At 50.8% G+C, this 19,795-nt stretch overlaps 1 protein-coding gene across 4 annotated transcripts in view; it reads right to left on the bottom strand.

The window, feature by feature from the left end:
• Positions 1 to 13,770, bottom strand: part of TRPV4 (transient receptor potential cation channel subfamily V member 4) — a 48,710-nt gene extending 34,940 nt beyond the window's left edge. The window contains exons 1-2 of one of the 4 annotated variants that reach the window (XR_014150500.1): positions 13,663 to 13,766; positions 8,372 to 8,671 (exon numbers count right to left, since the gene is read on the bottom strand). The gene's annotated coding sequence lies outside the window, so the exon portion shown is untranslated. Of the gene's footprint in view, positions 1 to 8,371; positions 8,672 to 13,149; positions 13,230 to 13,662 lie in introns of all 4 variants that reach the window. The other 3 variants (XM_081836509.1, XM_081836511.1, XM_081836510.1) reach the window with 3 other exon arrangements.
• Positions 13,771 to 19,795: the final 6,025 nt, after the last annotated feature.

Genomic DNA, 19,795 nt, shown 5'->3' with positions numbered 1-19,795 from the left:
TTGGCGTAAGGTCTGGCCTGTTTGTCCAATATAGAGAGCTGAAGGACACTGTTGGCATTTTATGGCATTGAAAATTAGCAGTTTAAGCCAAATATCGGAAATTTGATGGAAGCTGAGCGATTCAGGCTCATTAGGAGATCACTTGGAGAGTTTTTTGCCACCAGCCTTTCCCAGGACTGCTTCCCAGCCTGCCTGACACGGGGTCCTGACCGCACACAGGCCCCTCCCCATATTTGTCTGGTGAAAAGAGGCATGGCGCCCTCCCCATGCCACCTCTGGGGCCAGGGGTCGGTGACCATTGTTCCAGTGTCAGTTCTGATCTGGTGACAAAGAGTCCCATAAGTTTAATACCGGGTTGTTCTGCTTTCAGTTGGAGTGTTTCTGGGAATCTGTTATATATTCTTGCTCAGAATTTGCTCAGTTTCTCCGAGAACACACTTTGTCCCTGTGACTGCGTAGTTCCTCACCTGGGTTCCCAGACTAAGCTGTCTTCCTCCCAGTTTCGATCTAATAATTCCTCCTTTGCAACTATGCATTCCACTTGGCAAGAGCCTGCTCTGTTTTTTCACATTTTACTGTTGTCCAAAAAAACTAAATACAGTAATGATATTGAGTTTACATTAAATGGATTTGGGGGCCTTCTACCTACCCTAATTTTGTGACTTTTGTTGCAAAAAAAGTCCACAGAAGAGGTCATACCAGGTGGACCACTTTAGCCTTGCACAGACACACAGTATTTTGGAGAGTGGGCTTCTGGATAACTCAAGAGATGGCCACGGGCAGCTAAGGTGTTGCCACAGATACTAAATGGCTGGAGATCCTTCCAGAAGCAGGCATGTCTGGAGAAGAATGGGCTGGCAATCTTGAAAAACCAGGCCAAAACCAGGCAGTGGCCTGACTTGCCCTCTGAAACTTGCTCTCTGCAACAAGTCGTGGTGTTGAGTGTAGAGCAGGATCAATTAGGAGTGTTGATGCTATTGAACCTTCCATCTCAAGCACAGCCTGGATAGATATGCAAATAATGCCTAATATCACAGAAACAACATCAGCCTCCAGTCACCTTCCTTCCAAGGACACCAAAGTCAAGGCACACGCCGCCACTGCTCAGACACCTCACCACTTAGAAACAGGGGTGCATGGTGACCATATTTTGGTTTGGGCATAGAAACTGTAAGAAAGTAAGAAGAGCCTTCTGGATCAGGCCAGTTTGGCACTCTGTACTCATAGGCCAGCCAGATGCCCCAATGGAAAGCAGGATTCGAGCACAAGAGCAGACTCCCCCCAGAAGCATTGCTGGAGGCAGGCCACAGCCATTGTGGCCAGACGCCAATGAGAGCCCCCGACTCCATGAATCTGTCCAGTCTGGTGGCCCATTGCTGCTGTGAGTTCCATGGTTAAACTAGACACTTTATTTTATCTGCCCTGAATCTTTCAACATTCGACTTCATGGGATGCCCACAAGTTCTAGAGTTAGAAGGGGGGGGGGGGACTTCTCTCTCTCAAATCTCTCCAGGGCATCATTTTATAAACTATCAAGGTGGAGTGCATAGTTCTCCTCCTCTCCGCTTTGTCTAAAAAAATGTGTTTCATTGATTTTTAAGAAGGTATATTAATTCCAATAAATGCCCCCTCCCCTTCCCCTTCAGGACAGGGAATTTAGGAAAAGTGCCACCCCACATTGCTAGATGTGACTCTGGTGGATGCCCCCCTCCTCCCCGGTTTATCCTCACAACAGCCCTGTGAGGCTGAGAGGCAATGGCCAGCCCAAGGATACTCTGTGAGCTTTGTGGCTGAGTGGGATTCGAACCCTGGCCTCCCAGCCCTTAGTCTGCCACTCAAACCACTACACCACACAGGCTTTATGGCGGGACAGAGATTTCTGTGCTATTTTTCCTGCTGGTGATAGCCTAGAAGCACACATGGGGGGTTGGTTAACGGCAGCCTGCAGCTGGGCCTCCACCCCGTGTTACTATAGAAAGCAATCCAGAAAACAGACAGGGTTGCCAATGGTCAGATGGGAGGCGGCTCCCTCCATTCAGCCCACAGAACCACAAGGGGCGGGAGACCACATCAGAGGGAGCCCCGCGGTCTCAGGACACAGGCCAGGAGGAGCCTTGCTGCTTATTTCCAGCCTGGCTCGCCTCCCGCATGGCTCTGGGGCTGGGCCGTGGCGGAGCCTAATAGCGTGGTACAGCTGACAACGTTCTGGACTGGCTGCCCCTCGGCTGGAAGAAGTCGGCGTCCCCATGGTGGGGGGGGGGACAGCTTTTGTAGGAGGCAAAATCACATATCGGAAGAGAGAGGGTGTCCCCGGCCTCAGGGCTGGTGCTCAGCAGCTCTTTCCGATATTCTGAATTACCATGACTTTATTGAATTGCATTAACTGTTCCAATGAATGTGCTGCTGTTGTCTGCTTTGGTTTTATGCTACCCTGCTTGCAATGTTTGCTGCTTTTTGCTGCTGTTGTGACTATTGGGAGCCACCTTAATTATTATTATTATTATTATTATTATTATTATTATTATTATTATTATTTTATTATTTGTATGCCGCCCATCTGACTGGGTTGCCCCAGCCACTCTGGGCAGCTCCCAACAGAATATTAAAATCACGATTAAACATCAAACATTAAAAACATTAAAAAGCTTTGAACTCAACATTTGTTGTTGGAAAAGCGGAATCCAAATATTTAATCAAATCAAAAGAAATAGTAAGGTTTATGATGGATCCTTCACCAGAGCCCTGAAAACAGCCTGCAACTCCCAGCCCTTCAGTCTCTGCCTGGGGATCATCTTCCCTAGAGAGTTTCTGTTTGAGAATGGAGGGCATGGAAAGATGGAGGGTGGGGCTGCTGGACCAATGCTTCCAAAAAGTGGCGTAGTATTCAGCGTGTCAGACTAGGGCCTGGGAGAGACCAGGGTTCGAAAGCCCCTTGAACCTGAAGCTCAGGCCAGCCACTGCCCTCCTTCGCCTCACCTGCCCCACAGGATCAGGGAGAAGCATGTACACAACCTTGTGCTCCTTGGAGAAAATAGGCAGGATACAAATACAATCATTAAAGCAGAATCACAGAACTGTAGTTGGAAGCAGTGGCGTAGCGTGGGTTGTCAGCACCCGGGGCAAGGCATGTAATTTGCACCCCCTAACCCGTGGATTTGCGCCCCCTAACCCTAGCCCCCAGATGTTGTGCCCGGTGCGGCCGGCCCCCCCCTGCACCCCCCACGCTACGCCACTGGTTGGAAGGGGGACCTCAAGGGTCATCTAATCCAACCCCCAGAAATGAAGGAATCACAGCTGAATAAACCAATAAGAAGTAGGGGCTTTCAGATGCCCTGAAAATGGAATCCTACCCCAGTGTCAATTCAGACATGATCTTCTGCCCTTATCTTTTCTTTCTTTCTTTCTTTCTTTTTATAAAAGCGGAAACAGACTACAAAACTCAAAACCAAGCACCTTGGGCACTTAAAGGCAGGCAGCCTGTCTATATCGGCCACCCCCAACCTGGCAGAAGTTTTGAGCAGCAATCAACTGTGATCCCTGCATGACAAGGGGTTGGACTGAATGACCCTTGGGGTCCCACCCAACTCACTAACTATGTTGCCCTCAGCCCCAGCGTCATCTGGGTGCTGGAGTGCTACTGCTAGGAGCCGTCTCCCAAAGCAGCTTGAGGACACCAGGTGTGGGAAGGTGGGTGTGTATCTGAGGCCACACCCTCCAGTGCGAGGGACGGGGAGGGCTGAGGTGGGGCAGGCAGCACCCCAGTGGAGTGGTCAAAGTCCCAGAGAAGTGGCCTGCTCCAGAGGGAGGCAGTGATTGGAGCGCTGCCCCAGGCGGAGTTTGCCTGCTCAGCCCCATAGGCAGGAGGGCCGGCCTGCTGAGGTGACGGCAGCACAAGGGACTGATTCAGTCTGGCCTCCCCGTCCCCCTCTCCCCTCCTCCTGACCATCCTGTTTGCTTAAGCCGTTTGTAGAATTTCACAGGTTTGGGGATTCAGGCCTCATGTCCAGCTGCACAGAGCCAGGCTCTGTTCTCCAGCTCCAGGACAGCAGCGTGGAGGGAGGGAGGGAGGCAACGGCCCAGAGCAAACAGGGAGGTTCTGAGCTCCGCCAGGGAGTCACCATAGGCAGTGACTTCATCGGGGCTGAATGTCTGGCAGCACAGGATGGGAGAAGCAGCAGAAATCTATTCATCAGAGGATGGGGGGTCCTAACGCACCCCTGCAGGAGTCCCTGGCCAGCCAGCCTGGAAGGCTGCTTCCACCGGGCCTGGCCTGGATGGCTAAGCCAAAGAAGAGAAGACTGAGAGGTGACAGGATGGATAGCCACCTTCACATACCTGAAGCGTTGTCTCATGGAGGAAGGAGCAAGCTTGTTTTCTCCTGCTCTGGAAGGTGGGACCTGAACCAGTAGATTCAAGTTACAAGAAAGGAGATTCTGACTAAACCTTAGGGAGAACTTTCTGAGAGTAAGAGCTGTTCCACAGTGGAATGGACACAGTGGAATGTGGCAGACTCTCCTTCTTGGAGGTTTTTGAACCGATTTCTAGCGTTATGAGAGAAGGAGAAAACTATCCACTTCCTTCCTGCCAGGCATCATTTTATCAGCGTCTATCCTGCCACCTCTTTCATTTGCCATCCCAAGCTGGTGCTCAGCCCCCAAGCTGCAGCCCTCACTCATCTTCGCCAGCTTGGGCCCCTCCAGATGTTTTGGGCTGCAACTCTGGGTGTAGCTTGAAATGTCTGGAGGGCACTAAGCTGGGCCACAGATGCTCCACAATGTTTCCTACACGGAGGTCATTTCTGCAGAGGAAAAACGTAACTTTTGTACAGCTGCCTAAATCAAGTGTCAGAAGTGGAGTTAGATGGAAAAGAGGCAACTTAACATGGGAAACATTCAGTGGCGTAGCGTGGGGGGTGCAGGGGGGGCCGGCCGCACCGGGCGCAACATCTGGGGTTAGGGCAAATCCATGGGTTAGGGGGCGCAAATCCACGGGTTAGGGGGCGCAAATTACTTGCCTTGCCCCGGGTGCTGACAACCCACGCTACGCCACTGGAAACATTGAGAGGAATACCAACCAACCTCGTATTGAACTTTCTGCAATAGTGAATGCCCAGCCCAATGAACTAGAGTTTACTTATTATGGCGCCAGCCACCCTTAATCCTTCTTCAAACCCTGAGGAATGCAATAAAATGTGTGCGCAAATTCCAGGTGCTCTGTGACCCTTCTGTGAGTGCTCTTTCAAACTCCTCACTGAAAGTGCTGCCTGCCTGCTTGTATACACCAAACTTGGAACTGAGGGGACCTGGGTTCAGGTCCTGACTTTTTGGAATTCACAGTGCACACTTCCCCATCTGTAAAATGGTTATAGCTGTAACCTGCCTGTGGGGCTGTGGTGATGGGTGTGACATTAAATCTAGTTTTAACCACTTAAGGTCATGATTTGACATATGGAAAGGGGTGTCAAAAGTATGGATGAGCAGATCTGTCCACTTCCTCTGTTCCTCATTTTTCCCATCTGAAATTCAGTTGCATATTATTATTTTTTAAGTCCTCATGAAAATCCAACAGCATTTTACAGCAAATTTATCCTAATAAACTCATTTTTGTATGCACTTCTATCTAATATAGATAGAATTCCAGGCAAAGGCCTGGAAACGATGCCTTATGAGGAACGGCTAAGGGAGCTGGGCATGTTTAGCCTGGAGAAGAGGAGGTTAAGGGGTGATATGATAGCCAGGTTCAAATACATAAAAGGATGTCACATAGAGGAGGGAGAAAGGTTGTTTTCTGCTGCTCCAGAGAAGCGGACACGGAGCAATGGTTCCAAACTACAAGAAAGAAGATTCCACCTAAACATTAGGAAGAACTTCCTGACAGTAAGAGCTGTTCGACAGTGGAATTTGCTGCCAAGGAGTGTGGTGGAGTCTCCTTCTTTGGAGGTCTTTAAGCAGAGGCTTGACCACCATATGTCAGGAGTGCTCTGATGGTGTTCCTGCTTGGCAGGGGGTTGGACTCGATGGCCCTTGTGGTCTCTTCCAACTCTAGGATTCTATGATTCTATATACACATTTCTGAAGCAATTTCCCCTTAAATAATACAATTTTTGCATGCTATTTTCACCAACATACATACATGCATATTTTACCGATATAGACATTTTGGTACACGCTGCTTTGCTGGAGAACTGCACTGTGATCATTGTGATCATTTCAGAAATTGTGAATTAGGTGGGTTCACCACTAAATGTGAACTGATTCGAATCCCCCTCCCCTCATCAAGAGAGAACGGAATGTCCCACCCCCACAGCCCCTAGGCTGGTGTGCTCTGCTTTTCTGAATAAGTTCATTCTGTATAACTCATTCACAACTATCAATGGCAAAAGGTAGAACCCACCATTTTACAAGTTCAGACACTCAAAACACTGTGGAAAAGCTTGACGAGTATGGGGCAGGGGTGTCCTATCCCCCAAATATTGCACAGGCAGGTTATTCTCTCATGGATATAAACAAACATTAATTATTAACAACCACTTATCCGTTTGTGTGTGTTTGAAGCATTTCCACAAATTTCTTATGATTTAAATAAGCTATTGGGGGTGGGGGGCTGAGGTAGGTGCAAAGCTTCTGCAGGGTGACCTCATGAGTTGGGGAAGGACTTTGCTCCTTGTTAGAGCCTCCGTTTGCCTGCAGGAAGAAGCTCCAGCATCTCCAGAGAGAACCCTGCTGGACACCCTGGAGAGCTGCTGCCAGCCAGTGCAGGAAGTACTGAGCTGGAGGGACCAGTGTCTCACTCAGTGCAAGGCAGGTTCCTAGGAGTTTTGGCAGAGGTGAGATTTCAACTGGAGGTCTCCCAATTCACAGCTTGTGATCTTTGCTACACCAGCTGTAGTGATGGGGGAACAGGAGGCCAAGCAGAGCTGGCAGCAAAGCTCAAGCCCAGCTCTCCTAGAATCATAGAATTGTGGAGTTGGAATGGACACCGAGGGTCATCTAGTCCAACCCCCTGCAAAGAATGAGTCTCAACTAAAACATTAAACAACCTCATGGAGCACGTAGGACCAGGAGACAAGGATGGCAAGGAAACAACCACAGCGATCGCCCGTGCCATTTCTCTTCCTGCCAGAAAATGTGCAAAACTTCACCTGCAGTAAACCCAAGCTGGCTGCCTTGCTGGAAGAGAAGGTGCAGCTTCCAGAAACTGGAGGCCTGTCTAGCCACACTTTGACCTACTGGGTTAGATGAGGAATTTCTCAATAGAGCAGAGAGGGCTGTCCTGGAACAGCAGCGCAGGAGGGGGTGTCGCTAGGGAGAAGGAAGATTGCGCCGTGCAGGACATGAACCCCTGGAGGAACGTGGCGCACAGAAGCAGGACTGCCAGGAGCCATGCTGTGTCACTGGAGCTCACCTCAGACACCGCTTCTGGGCCAGATGAGCAAGGACAGTGGTTGCAGACCTCAGAACACACTGGTGTACACTTGTGAATACTTCTATGACCTGGAGCATGGAAGGCAGACTCAGAGTATATGGGTAAACATTGTAGGAGAGGAACAACGCTGACCTTACTGTGCGTGTCTGCTATAGACCTCCAAGACAGACTGCACTGATGCCTGGATGATGCCTTCCTACAGCAAACATTCATAGAATCATAGAGTTGGAAGGGACCCAAGCGTCATCTCGTCCCACCCCCTGCAATGCAGGAATCTCAGCTAAAGCATCCAGGACACAGGTGGCCGTCCAACCTCTGCTTGAAGACCTTCAAGGTAGGAGAGCCCACCACCTCCCATGGGAGTCTGTTCCACTGCCAAACAGATCTTACTGTCAGAAAGTTTTTCCGAATGTTTATTCGGAATCTCCTTTCTTGTAATTTGAAGCCATTGGTTTGAGTCCTATCCTCCAGAGCAGGAGAAAACATGCTTGCGCCATCCTCCATGTGACAGCCCTTAAGATCTTTGAAGACAGCCATCATATCTCCTCTCTGTTTCCTCTTCTCCTGGCTAAATATCCCCACCTCTTTCAACCGTTCCTCATAAGGCTTGGTTTCCAGAGCCTTAATCATCTTGGTCTCCTCTTCTGCACACGTTTCAGTTTGTCAACATCCTTCTTAAATTGTGGCACCCAGAATGGGACACAGGACTCCAGGTGTGGTCTGACCAAGGCAGAAAAGAATGGGACTTGATCTGGACTCTACACTTCCATTCTCGAGATTCCTTACATGGGGATGCTGGATAGCATCCAAGACTCCTGGCATGCAAGATGACTTTGCCACTTGAGATTCCACTGTTTGATAACAGTTATAGCTGGCCCACCCCCATCCCATCCAGGATTCAACAGAGTCCCTCTCCCCTTCCCAAATCGGCCCCACTTGTGCTTACCTAAATGTCAGGAGGCTGGCCCCACACACCAAACAGAGATGTCTCAAGGAGCTCCACAGAGGGGTTTCCTTGCCTCAGTTTCCCTGCGGCCAAAATCTCATTCCCAAGTGCCACACAGGACCACCAAAGCCGGCTTCTTGCTAGGTGCTCTGCTGTTGCTGAATAAATGTGACTCCTGCAAGCGTCATTCCAAGGAACCAGGAATGCGTCCAAAGTGGGGGGGGGGGGGAGAGAAGATTTGCCAAAGTCTCTCAGAGGAGATCAGCATTCAGCTCCAGTCCTAAGGAATGTTGACTCCACCTGCAAATGGAATCATCTGTGGCAACTCAGAGAACTCTAGACCACTCCTTGCTTCTATGGGGGCATGTAGGAACACACCGAGGGCGGCACCACCCACTTCCTGGTATGTCCCCACAGGAAAGGAGCTGCTTTCCCCACAAAGCCCACCCTGTAGCAGAAGCCCCACACCTGACCCTGACTCCTGCCGGCTCCCCCAGCAAGCCTCACTTCCTTCATACTGCCTGAACTGAAATGAAACAACCTCATGGAGCACGTAGGACCAAGAGACAAGGACGGCGAGGAAACAACCACAGCGATCGCCCGTGCCGTTTCTCTTCCTGCCGGAGAATGTGCAAAACGACACCGGCAGCAAACCCAAGCTGGCTGCCTTGCTGGAAGAGAAGGTGCAGCTTCCAGAAACTGGAGGCCTGTCTAGCCACACTTTGACCTACTGGCTTAGATGAGGAATTTTTCAATGGAGCAGAGAGAGAGCAGAGATTACCAAACATTCATAGAATCATAGAGTTGGAAGGGACCCCAAGGGTCATCTAGTCCAACCCCCTGCAATGCAGGAATCTCAGCTGAAGCATCCAGGACAGAGGGCCATCCAAACTCTGCTTAAAAACCTCCCAGGAAGGAGAGTCCATAACTTCTCGTGGGAGTCTGTTCCACTGCCAAATATCACTTACTGCTCAAATACAGCCGCAACACATGGCTAATAAGTATGGTAAATGTATTATTAGTAGAAGTTAGAATATAATCCAAAATTTACAAATCATAAACATCATTATATAATGTATGTATGAATCCATAAACAAGAAATAATCAACGTAATGAATTGCTGTCAGGGAACACCACGACGCAGGCAGAATGCCTTTCAAGAATAATGGATAACAGAACAGCTCTTACTATCAAAAAGTTTTTCTGAATGTTTAGTCGGAATCTCCTTTCGTGTAATTTTAAGCCACTGGTTTGAGTCCTATCCTCCAATGCAGGAGAAAAAAATTCTCCATATGACAGCCCTTAAGATATTTGAAGATAGCTATCATGTCTCCTCTCAGCCTCCTCTTTCGCAGGCTAAACAAACCCACCTCCTTCAACCATTCCTCATAAGACTTGGTTTCCAGACCCTTGATCATCTTAGTTGCCCTCGTCTGCACATATTCCAGCTTGTCAACATCCTTCTTAAATTGTGGTGCCCAGAACTAGACACAGTACTGCCAAGGGAGAATAGAGGGGGATGATGACTTCTCTTCAAATGCAGCCTAGAGTAGCGTTAGCTTTTTTTCAAAAAGGAGTGATGTAGTAAGCATGGGAGACTTGCAACTATCCTGATATCTGTTGGAACACATACTCTGCCAAGATTCCAACAAATTCCTCCGTTGCCTCACTGACAATTTCATTTCCCAGAAGGTCGAAGAAGCAACAAGGGGATCATCTATCTTGGACCTGGTCCTCACCAACAAGGAGGGACTGATGGATGAAGTGGAAGTACTCAGAAACTTGAGAGGAAGTGACCATGTCCTCTTGGGTTTCATTTTAAACTGGCATAGAATGGACTCCCTCAGGAGGTGGGGGGCTCTCCTTCCTTGGAGGTTTTTAAGCAGAGGTTGGGTGGCCACCTCTCATGGATGCTTTAGTTGATATTTCTGCATTGCAGGGGGCTGAACTAAATGACTCTCAGGGTACCTTCCAGCTCCACAAATCTATAATTCTATATTTCATGGCAAAAATAAAAATTGGAGAAAACCCCCTACATATTCTGAAATAATTTTTTATGATTTTAACAGAAAGCAAAACGGAAATATCAAAGCTTTTGGATCAAAAGCACACAGGATTGTTGTTGTTTTAAAATATATGTATTTTTTTAAAAAAAAAAAAACATACAGAAAAAACACCGCCACAATACTATGCAAACTTATTTGGAAGTAAATTCCCATTTGAGTTTATTCCTGAATGAACATGAATAAGGAAGGTCTGTGGCTCAGTGGCAGAACATCTGCTTTGTGTGCAGAAGGTCCCAGGTTCCTGTCTGAAACCCTGGACAGCCACTGCCACTCAGTGTAGACAGGGCTGAATAAGAGAGGCGAAGATTGCAAGGTGGGGTGTGAAATGTCACAGGAGCCGTCTCCCCTCCTGGGCTTGCCAGCAACTGGGATTCAGAAGCATGGCTGCCTCCAGCTGCGGAGGCAGAGCGGAGCCATCCTGGCCACTAGGAGCCACCGGCACCGTCTCCTCCTCCATGAATTTGTCTGAGCCTCTTTTAAAGGGGGGAAACCACCAAAGAGGAATTCAAACAAATAGCCAGCACGTGTAGACACAAAGTCAGAAAAGCTAAAGCACAGAATGAACTCAGGCTTGCTAGAGAGGTTAAAAGCAACAAAAAAGGCTTTTATGGGTATGTTCTTAGCAAAAGGAAGAACAAAGAAACAGTGGGGTCACTCAGAGGAGAAGATGGTGAAATGCAAACAGGGGATACAGAAAGGGCTGAACTCCTCAATGCCTTCTTTGCCTCAGTCTTCTCCGATAAAGAAAACAATGCCCGACCTGAAGAATTTGGAGCAAATGATTCAGCAGAGGAAACACAGCCCATGATAACTAAGGAGATAGTACAAGAATACTTGGCTAGTTTAGATGTATTCAAGTCTCCAGGGCCAGATGAACTGCATCCAAGAGTATTAAAAGAACTGGCAGATGTGATCTCAGAACCACTGGCAGTCATCTTTGAGAATTCCTGGAGAACAGGCGAAGTCCCAGCAGACTGGAGGAGGGCAAATGTTGTCCCTATTTACAAAAAGGGGAAAAGAGAGGACCCAAATAATTACCGCCCAGTCAGTCTGACATCAATACCAGGGAAGATTCTGGAGCAGATCATTAAGCAAACAGTCTGTGAGCACCTAGAAAGGAATGCTGTGATCACCAATAGTCAGCATGGATTTCTGAAAAATAAGTCATGTCAGACTAACCTGATCTGGTTTTTTGACAGAATTACAAGCCTGGTAGATGAAGGGAACGCAGTGGATGTAGCCTACCTTGATTTCAGCAAGGCATTTGACAAGGTGCCCCATGATATTCTTGTAAAGAAGCTGGTAAAATGCGGTCTTGACTATGCTACCACTCAGTGGATTTGTAACTGGCTGACTGACCGAACCCAAAGGGTGCTCATCAATGGTTCCTCTTCATCCTGGAGAAGAGTGACTAGTGGGGTGCCACAGGGTTCTGTCTTGGGTCCGGTCTTATTCAACATCTTTATCAACGACTTGGACGATGGACTCAAGGGCATCCTGATCAAATTTGCAGATGACACCAAACTGGGAGGGGTGGCTAACACCCCAGAGGACAGGATCACACTTCAAAACGACCTTGACAGATTAGAGAACTGGGCCAAAACAAACAAGATGAATTTTAATAGGGAGAAATGTAAAGTATTGCACTTGGGCAAAAAAAATGAGAGGCACAAATACAAGATGGGTGACACCTGGCTTGAGAGCAGTACATGTGAAAAGGATCTAGGAGTCTTGGTTGACCACAAACTTGACATGAGCCAACAGTGTGACGCGGCAGCTAAAAAAGCCAATGCAATTCTGGGCTGCATCAATAGGAGTATTGCATATAGATCAAGGGAAGTAATAGTGCCACTGTATTCTGCTCTGGTCAGACCTCACCTGGAGTACTGTGTCCAGTTCTGGGCACCACAGTTCAAGAAGGACACTGACAAACTGGAACGTGTCCAGAGGAGGGCAACCAAAATGGTCAAAGACCTGGAAACGATGCCTTATGAAGAACGGCTAAGGGAGCTGGGCATGTTTAGCCTGGAGAAGAGGAGGTTAAGGGGTGATATGATAGCCATGTTCAAATATATAAAAGGATGTCACATAGAGGAGGGAGAAAGGTTGTTTTCTGCTGCTCCAGAGCAGCGGACACGGAGCAATGGTTCCAAACTACAAGAAAGAAGATTCCACCTAAACATTAGGAAGAACTTTCTGACAGTAAGAGCTGTTTGACAGTGGAATTTGCTGCCAAGGAGTGTGGTGGAGTCTCCTTCTTTGGAGGTCTTTAAGCAGAGGCTTGACAACCATATGTCAGGAGTGCTCTGATGGTGTTTCCTGCTTGGCAGGGGGTTGGACTCGATGGCCCTTGTGGTCTCTTCCAACTCTATGATTCTAGGATTCTATGATTCTAAAGCCATCCGAGTTGGTGGCCGTCACTGCCTCCTGTGGAAGGGAGTTCCGTAGTTCCACTATGCACTGCATGAAGAAGTAAAGCCATGATTGGCTTGCAAAGGCACATGTGTGGCCCAGGGGGATGGGATCCTTGAAAGACAAGGCACAATCTGGACACCCAGATACCAGCCACCATTTCTCTACACAAACCATCTGCTAGTCTTCAAAACCATCTGCTAGCTGTGTACTGTGTCACAGTTAGAGGGATGGACCTGGGAGAGACCCGGATTCAAATCCTCACTCAACCCTGAAACTCCCTGAGTGACCCTGGCCTACCTGGCAGGGTCGTGGTGTGGGTTAAATGAGCCAGCAGGGTTAGCTTGGTCAGAAGAGCAGCACGTGTGAACAGGAAGACTCTAAGAATAGCGGGGGGGGGGCTGGATCAGAGCAGGGGTCATCCTAGTCCTTCCCAACCGGGGGCTCCATGGATCGGATCTCCTCCCCTTTCAAGAGCGGGTAGAGGGCTTCCCCTGGAGACGCTGCCTCTGAGCGCGTGCAGAGGGCACTTGGCTCGCCATCAGCTCAGGTCCCCAGGCAGGCACGTGGCCAAGGCTCGAACGTAAAGTTTTGCGTCCGGGGATCGGGCCCTATCTCCTCCTCCAGGGCTCCCATTCACGCGCCTTCAAGGCTTGGAGAGGTTGGGGGGCGCCCAGCCCGGGAATGCGCGGTGGGGGAGGGGCAGGGCTTGACCCCCCCACCCCCACCCCCCACGCCTTGGCTAAAGCAAGAGGGACCAGCTCCCCACGCCCCACGCCCCGCCGGGGGAAGGCGCTGGCCCCGATCCCCTACCTGGAGCCGCGCCGGAGGAGCCGTCGCCAGGTCTGCCCACCGCGCAGGCAGCCGGCCGGCCTGCCTGACCTTCCGCCCCCCGGACGGGCGGGCCATCCTCCTCCGGGCAGCGCCTCCTCCTCTCTGCATCCCACGTGAGCCGGGCGCGCAGGGGGCGCAGGACGCCTGGGTCCCGTCCTCCGCCGCCGGAGCCTTTGCTCGGAAGGAAGCAAGATCCGATCCGCGACGGGGCTTCCCTAGGATGCGAGGCGGCAGCGCTGGGGACTTTGCAGCTTAGGAAAGGCGAGAGGGAGGCGGCACGAGAGAAGTCTCTAAAATTCTGCCTGGCGTGGAGAACCGGAAAGTTCTCCTCCCTCTCGCATAACTCTCGAACTCGCGTGGAATTGGAAGTTGGACCATTCAGGACAGTACTAGCTAATCTGTGGAACTCGCTCCCGCAGGAGGCAGCGATGGCCAGCAGTTTGGATGGGCTGAAAAGAGGACTCGACACCTTCATGGAGGAGCGGATCTCGAGGGCTGCTGGCCAGGATGGCTCTCCCCTGGCTCCTGAATCCCAGTTGCCAGAAGCTGCCGGAGGGCAGAGGGGGCTGGGGCTCAGGGCCTTCGAGCGCGCCGGGCGGGCCACTGAGAACAGAAGGCTGAATCCGCAGCAGCGCCGTTGGCTTGATCCAGCCGGGCGCCTCTTCTCTTCTGACACTGGGAGTGTCAGCCCAGTTCTCCACACTTCTTCCCTGGAAGTAAGACCCACTCAGTTCTGGCAGCTTACTCTCAGGTAAGCATGTGTGGGATCACAGCCTCACCCAGAGCACTTTATTGCCTCTTGCCAATGTTAAAAATGGGACCTGGCCTCCATTTGTTGTTGTTTTAAAAGAGGCTTGATTCTGCTTGACTTTGCAAGCTTGTCAGTTTCATAGGATTCTTTGTCAGGAGGAGGAGAAAAGAAACATAGGAAGGTGCCTTAGTGGTCCATCTGGCGCAGTGCTGTGGACACTGGCCAGCAGCGGCTTTTCAAGGTTTAGGCATGGAGTCTTTTCCAACCCCTAACCGGAGATAGGGCCTTCTGCAGCCCCAGCAGCTGCTCTACCCCTAGGCTCAGGAACATGTGAAGCCGCCTTATGCCCAGTCAGACCTCTGCTCCACCTGCACAGACCGGCAGCAACTCTCTAGGGCTTCAGGCACGAGTCTTTCCCAGCCCTGTTGGGGACTGAACACGGGGACTTCTGCAGCCCAGGCTGCTCTGCCACTGAGCTGTGGTCCGGTGGGTGAATCAGGGCACCTTGAGTGGACAGCAACTGCGGTTCTGCTTCCAGCTCCCCCTGCCCCCTTTGCACTCTTCTGGGTGATGGCAGGTGCTGGGGAGCTCAGCCCTGCCTTGCCCAGTCCAATCAGCTGATTACAGTTATCCTTCTCCTTCTGTGGTCAGTGTGGTGCAAGGCTTAGAGTGTCGGACCGGGACCTGGGAGAGACCAGGGTGCAAATCCGCACTCAGTCATGAGGCTCACAGGGTGACCTTGGGCCAGTCACTACCTCTCAGCCTGAACTACCTCACAGGGTTGTTGTGGGGATTAAATGAGCAGTTGGAGACAACCATGTACACCACCTAGAGTTCCTTGGAGGAGAGTGGAAACACGAATTAAACAAACAAACAAAATGGCCTTTGCTCAGGATACGGGCCTGGCTGTCCCCAGTGGCGGAGCAAGCCGATTGGGCGCCTGGGGTAGTGCAAGTGCCCTGCACCCAGGGGTGGGGGCGGGGCAAGCCGGGGCAGGATGCTCTGTGGGGCCTCCAAGGAGTCTACCTGCCTCCTCCCACTCAGTCGCCCTACAGCTGAGGGGGAGGCAGTGGGCGGACCATTTGGACAGCGCAGAGCCTGCGGGCGCCCAAGCCACCGCCTCACTCCCAGGCCCCACGGTGAGTGCCACCTGGCATTTTTTCACACACCCCCCTCAGTGGTGACACCTGGGGCAGCCTGCCCCCACTGCCCCCCTTCCTCCACCCCTGGGTGTCCCCCAGCTCTAGATGGGGTCCGATCCCCACCCTGTCCATTGCCCAGCATGGCCAGTGGTCAGGGGTGAGCAGAGCTCTACTCCAGCAATGTTTGGGGTGGAGTCACCACAGGCTCCTCCTTCCAGGCCTATGTCTTGGGCAAGCAACCCACCATCAGCTGGAGTAATAGGAAGTGAGGGGAGTGTCTCTGAGGACATGCAGAGTGTGTTTTCCCTCACCTCTCAGTAACCAGCACAACTGGTAGCTGCATAATTGGCATTGTTAGGTCACTCTGGGCCTGAGACCCTGGACAGCTGCTGCCAGTCAGTGCTGGCACTGCTGAGCTGTCAGTGGACCCAGGGCCTGCGTTGCTTGGCAGAAGGCACCTGCCTGGGCTTTCCATCTCTGTCCACCAGGCTGCTTCCAAAGTCCCCTCTGGGGCCACCCCAGCCCTGTTTCCAGAGAGCAAAAGGCAGGGAGTTAATCCCCACCGGAATGCAGCAAGAGCACAAGGATTAGGGCAGACAGGCTGGGAGCCTTGGCAGGACAGAAGCACCAGAGCCTGCTGCCCCCCTGGCTGAGTCTGCCTTCCCCCATCCGTCCTTGAGCTTCTTTCCAACCCTGCAGCTGGAGAGAAGGATCCAAACCCCTTTGGAAGGGCGACACCTGGTCCGCTTGCTGGAGGGGGGCTGCTGGCTTCTCTCCCTGAAGTCAGTGCCCTGAAGGCTGCAGGGGAGACAAGAGGAGACTGGAGAGGAGCAGGCGGTGGGTGAAAGTGAGGGAGGCAGCAGGCAGCACCCTCGTCAGGCCCCCAACCTGCTGCCCCTCCCAGCTGCCCAGAGGTCTTAGGGTTGTGGGGGATACCGCAGTGAAAACATGGACTGAGGTAGCATTGTAAAAGGCAGATTTAATGGTCAATATTATTTGGAAAGAGACTGGAAATAAGGCAGCCACTATTGTTATATATTTATGTGCATCGGTGGTCAGTGTTTGAAATTCCCCACATTTTGCTATTGTCACTGGTCCAACTGCAACTACGTGGAGATTTCTGGGCACCCGGTTGGCAACCGACATCTCCATCGAGCCAGGAAAAGGCTTGGCTCCAATGAAATGCTCTTGTGGGCACACACACAGAGTATCCCTTGATGGTACTTTCTGAGCCAGGATGGGGTTGGGGACAGCCCTGCACTTAGCATGCAATGGGCTAGAACTCTCAAGGGAAGGATTTCTTAGTCAGCCCATGGAAGACATTGGTGATGCCGCCCACTGAAGTAGGACAAAGCTACATAGATGATGCGATTAAGCTGGCTCACAGCCCCATTACATTAGTTTCTAAACTCTGGCAAAGAATGCAAAACAAAATGATGTGGTGTTTAAAAATAAACACAGCTTGAAAAGGTACCTGAGCGATGGAGAAGTGGCGCCTGCAACAAAATGTTGCAGTGCAGTGGGCTGCTCCAGTTCAGGATTTCAGGGAGGGAGGGAGGGAGGGAGGGAGGGAGGGATGGATCTTTCTAGGTTACTCAATTCCATTTCCTCTCCACTCCCACAGCCATCCAGCATTCTGAGCAGGCTCACTGGGTTGTTCCCTCCCCCAAGTCAAAACAAAACAAATTCCTTCCAGTAGCACCTTAAAGACCAACTAAGTCAGTTCTTGGTATGAGCTTTCGTGTGCATGCACACTTCTTCAGATACACTTTCATGCACACGAAAGCTCATACCAAGAACTGACTTAGTTGGTCTTTAAGGTGCTACTGGAAGGAATTTGTTTTGTTTTGACTATGGCAGACCAACACGGCTACCTATCTGTAACCTCCCCCAAGTGTTAGGGAGTGTGGCATTCCTGCCCCCTTACTTCTGCAGACCTGGGGTTCCCCCAAGCTCACTAGCAGCTAGCTACCCGAAGGGGCAGCTTCACGGGCTGGGGTGCTTCTGGATCCAGCTCAGTCATGGTAGGCTCAGGTGGACTGTGGGTAAAAGTGCCATTTTCGAACTGCAACTAGTCCTGGCCTGGGAGAGTCTGGCCACAGGAGTTCGTGCACAGGTTCCTTCAAGACTGGATTACTCTATGTGGGGCTTCCCTTCCACTTGATCCGGAAGCTACAGTTTAGTGCAGGATGCTGCAGCATGATGCTGACAGGTGTGACGCCTTGCCAGCACCCAACCCCTGTGCTCAAGAAATCTACACTGGCATTGCCGTCATATATAAAGGCCTAAATGCCTTGAGACCAGTTTGCCTGCAGGATGGCATCCCCCCATAGACACCCACCTGACTGCTTTGATCAGAACTGGCACTGTGGCAGATGCCACAGTCAGGGCCGTCTTACCCATAGGTGCTAGGGGTGTGGGGCACCCGGCCGCCAGGCTCTCAGGGGCGCCAGGCCGAGAGTCCGAGGCCCGAGAGTTGAGTCCAGGGAAGAGCCTGCCCGTTGGTCAGAGCTCCGTGGCAGACTCTTCTGCTGCGGGCAGCTCTGCACCGCAAGTTCGGGCGTGACTGAGCCAGCAAGACTGCCGGCTGGCTCCGCACTCCTGTGCGCCTGGGACTGGGCAAGCTGCGGGGGGCGCTGGGCAGATCTTTTCACCCCGGCACTGCATATGCTTAAGACAGCCCAGGCCACAGCTGTAACTTGAGCTTTGAGAGTTCCAGCACCCAAACTCTGGAACTCCCTGCCTCTTGATATCAGGCAGGCACCTTCCCTGGACTTTTTATGGCTACAAACATTTTTTGTTTATACAAGCCTACCCAGATGTTTAGAAAGGCAACACAAGTTTTAAGCTGTTTTCAGTCTATTATTATTTTAATTTTCCAAAAGTCTTTAATCATTGTTAATCCTTCTTATTGATCATTTGTTTGTTTTATCCTTTGTAAAACTTTTTTGAGGGTTGTTTCCCCCCCCCACAATCAAGCAGTGTATAAATTTTATTAAATAAATAGTAAGGGTCTACACCCAGCACAGAAGGGAATGATAAAATTTGTGGAACAAGTGACAGATAACAAAATGTGCTGATGCAATAAGGAAGTTCAGGCTTCAGGAATGGAGAGACGTCCACCTGCCTTGGAGATGCCACAGGGCTCTTTAAAGCAGTTTGTGGCAACCAGGTTCCTTCCAGATGTTTTGGACCGAAATCCCCAATAGTGTCAGCTCACACATCTGTGCTAGCCTGTCAGAAACATCTGGAGGGCACCCAGATGGCAAAGGCTGATTTAGAGGAAATTGGAGGAGCTCCCCAACATCTTCAGGTCTGCATAATTTAACTTTTTTGCCTTGTTTCCTTAAACAGGCAGCAGGTCAATGAATGGAATTATTTCCATGGAGAGACCAGCTCTGGATCTAGAAGCACCGAGATGCTACAATGGGCGGCAATAGGCAAGGCTTCAAAGAATGCTTGGAGAACTGCAAAGAGGACTGGTCCCTTCTCAGTCACAGGGCCACCCTCCACATTCAGGGACAGCAGGCTGGGGCTCTCATGAGGCTGTTTGTTGCCAGCAGACTGATTACTGCATTGAGCTAAGCTGACCCAGCAAAGTCAAAATTGTACATCACAAATTAACACAATACTCTCCCTCGGCTGTCACCTGGGGCAGCCATTCCATCGGACGGAGAGATAGGAAGCGAGATTCATGCCATCAGCTTTGCTGAAAGCCCAGCTCCATCAGGCGCCTCCTGCCCCTGAACTGGGCCCGCTGCTCATTATAGGAACAAAAGGCTCTTTAGAAACTGGTGCCTGAGCTTGGTTTTTCTTTTCCTCTTCCCTCCCAGTCCCCTTCCCCTTGTGTGCTGTGGTTTTTTTACATTGTAAGCCTGGGGGCAGGGAGCGTCCTGTTGTAAATGTACGTAAATTATTTCCAGAGCCTTTTCGGCCAAAAACCAAATGCTCTCAATAACCATAATGGCTGGATTCTGCACCAAGGAAAGCCCAATTGTGCAGCAGGTGAGAATTACATAAAATTTGTTTAATTTTGCATTCCTCTCTCTATTTGTATTGATTTATTTTCTGCTGGTTTTACTATTTGACATCATGCGGGTGGTGCTGTGGTCTATACCACAGAGCCTAGGGCTCACCGATCGGAAGGTCGGCGGTTCGAATCCCCGCGACGGGGTGAGCTCCCATTGCTTGGTCCCTGCTCCTGCCAACCTAGCAGGAG

The sequence above is a fragment of the Podarcis erhardii genome (genome assembly GCF_964252035.2).
Source record: "Podarcis erhardii genome assembly, chromosome: 13".
Classification (NCBI taxonomy): domain Eukaryota; kingdom Metazoa; phylum Chordata; class Lepidosauria; order Squamata; family Lacertidae; genus Podarcis; species Podarcis erhardii.
Note: the sequence above shows the minus strand (reverse complement) of the source record. Positions and strands in the feature narration are given on the sequence as shown.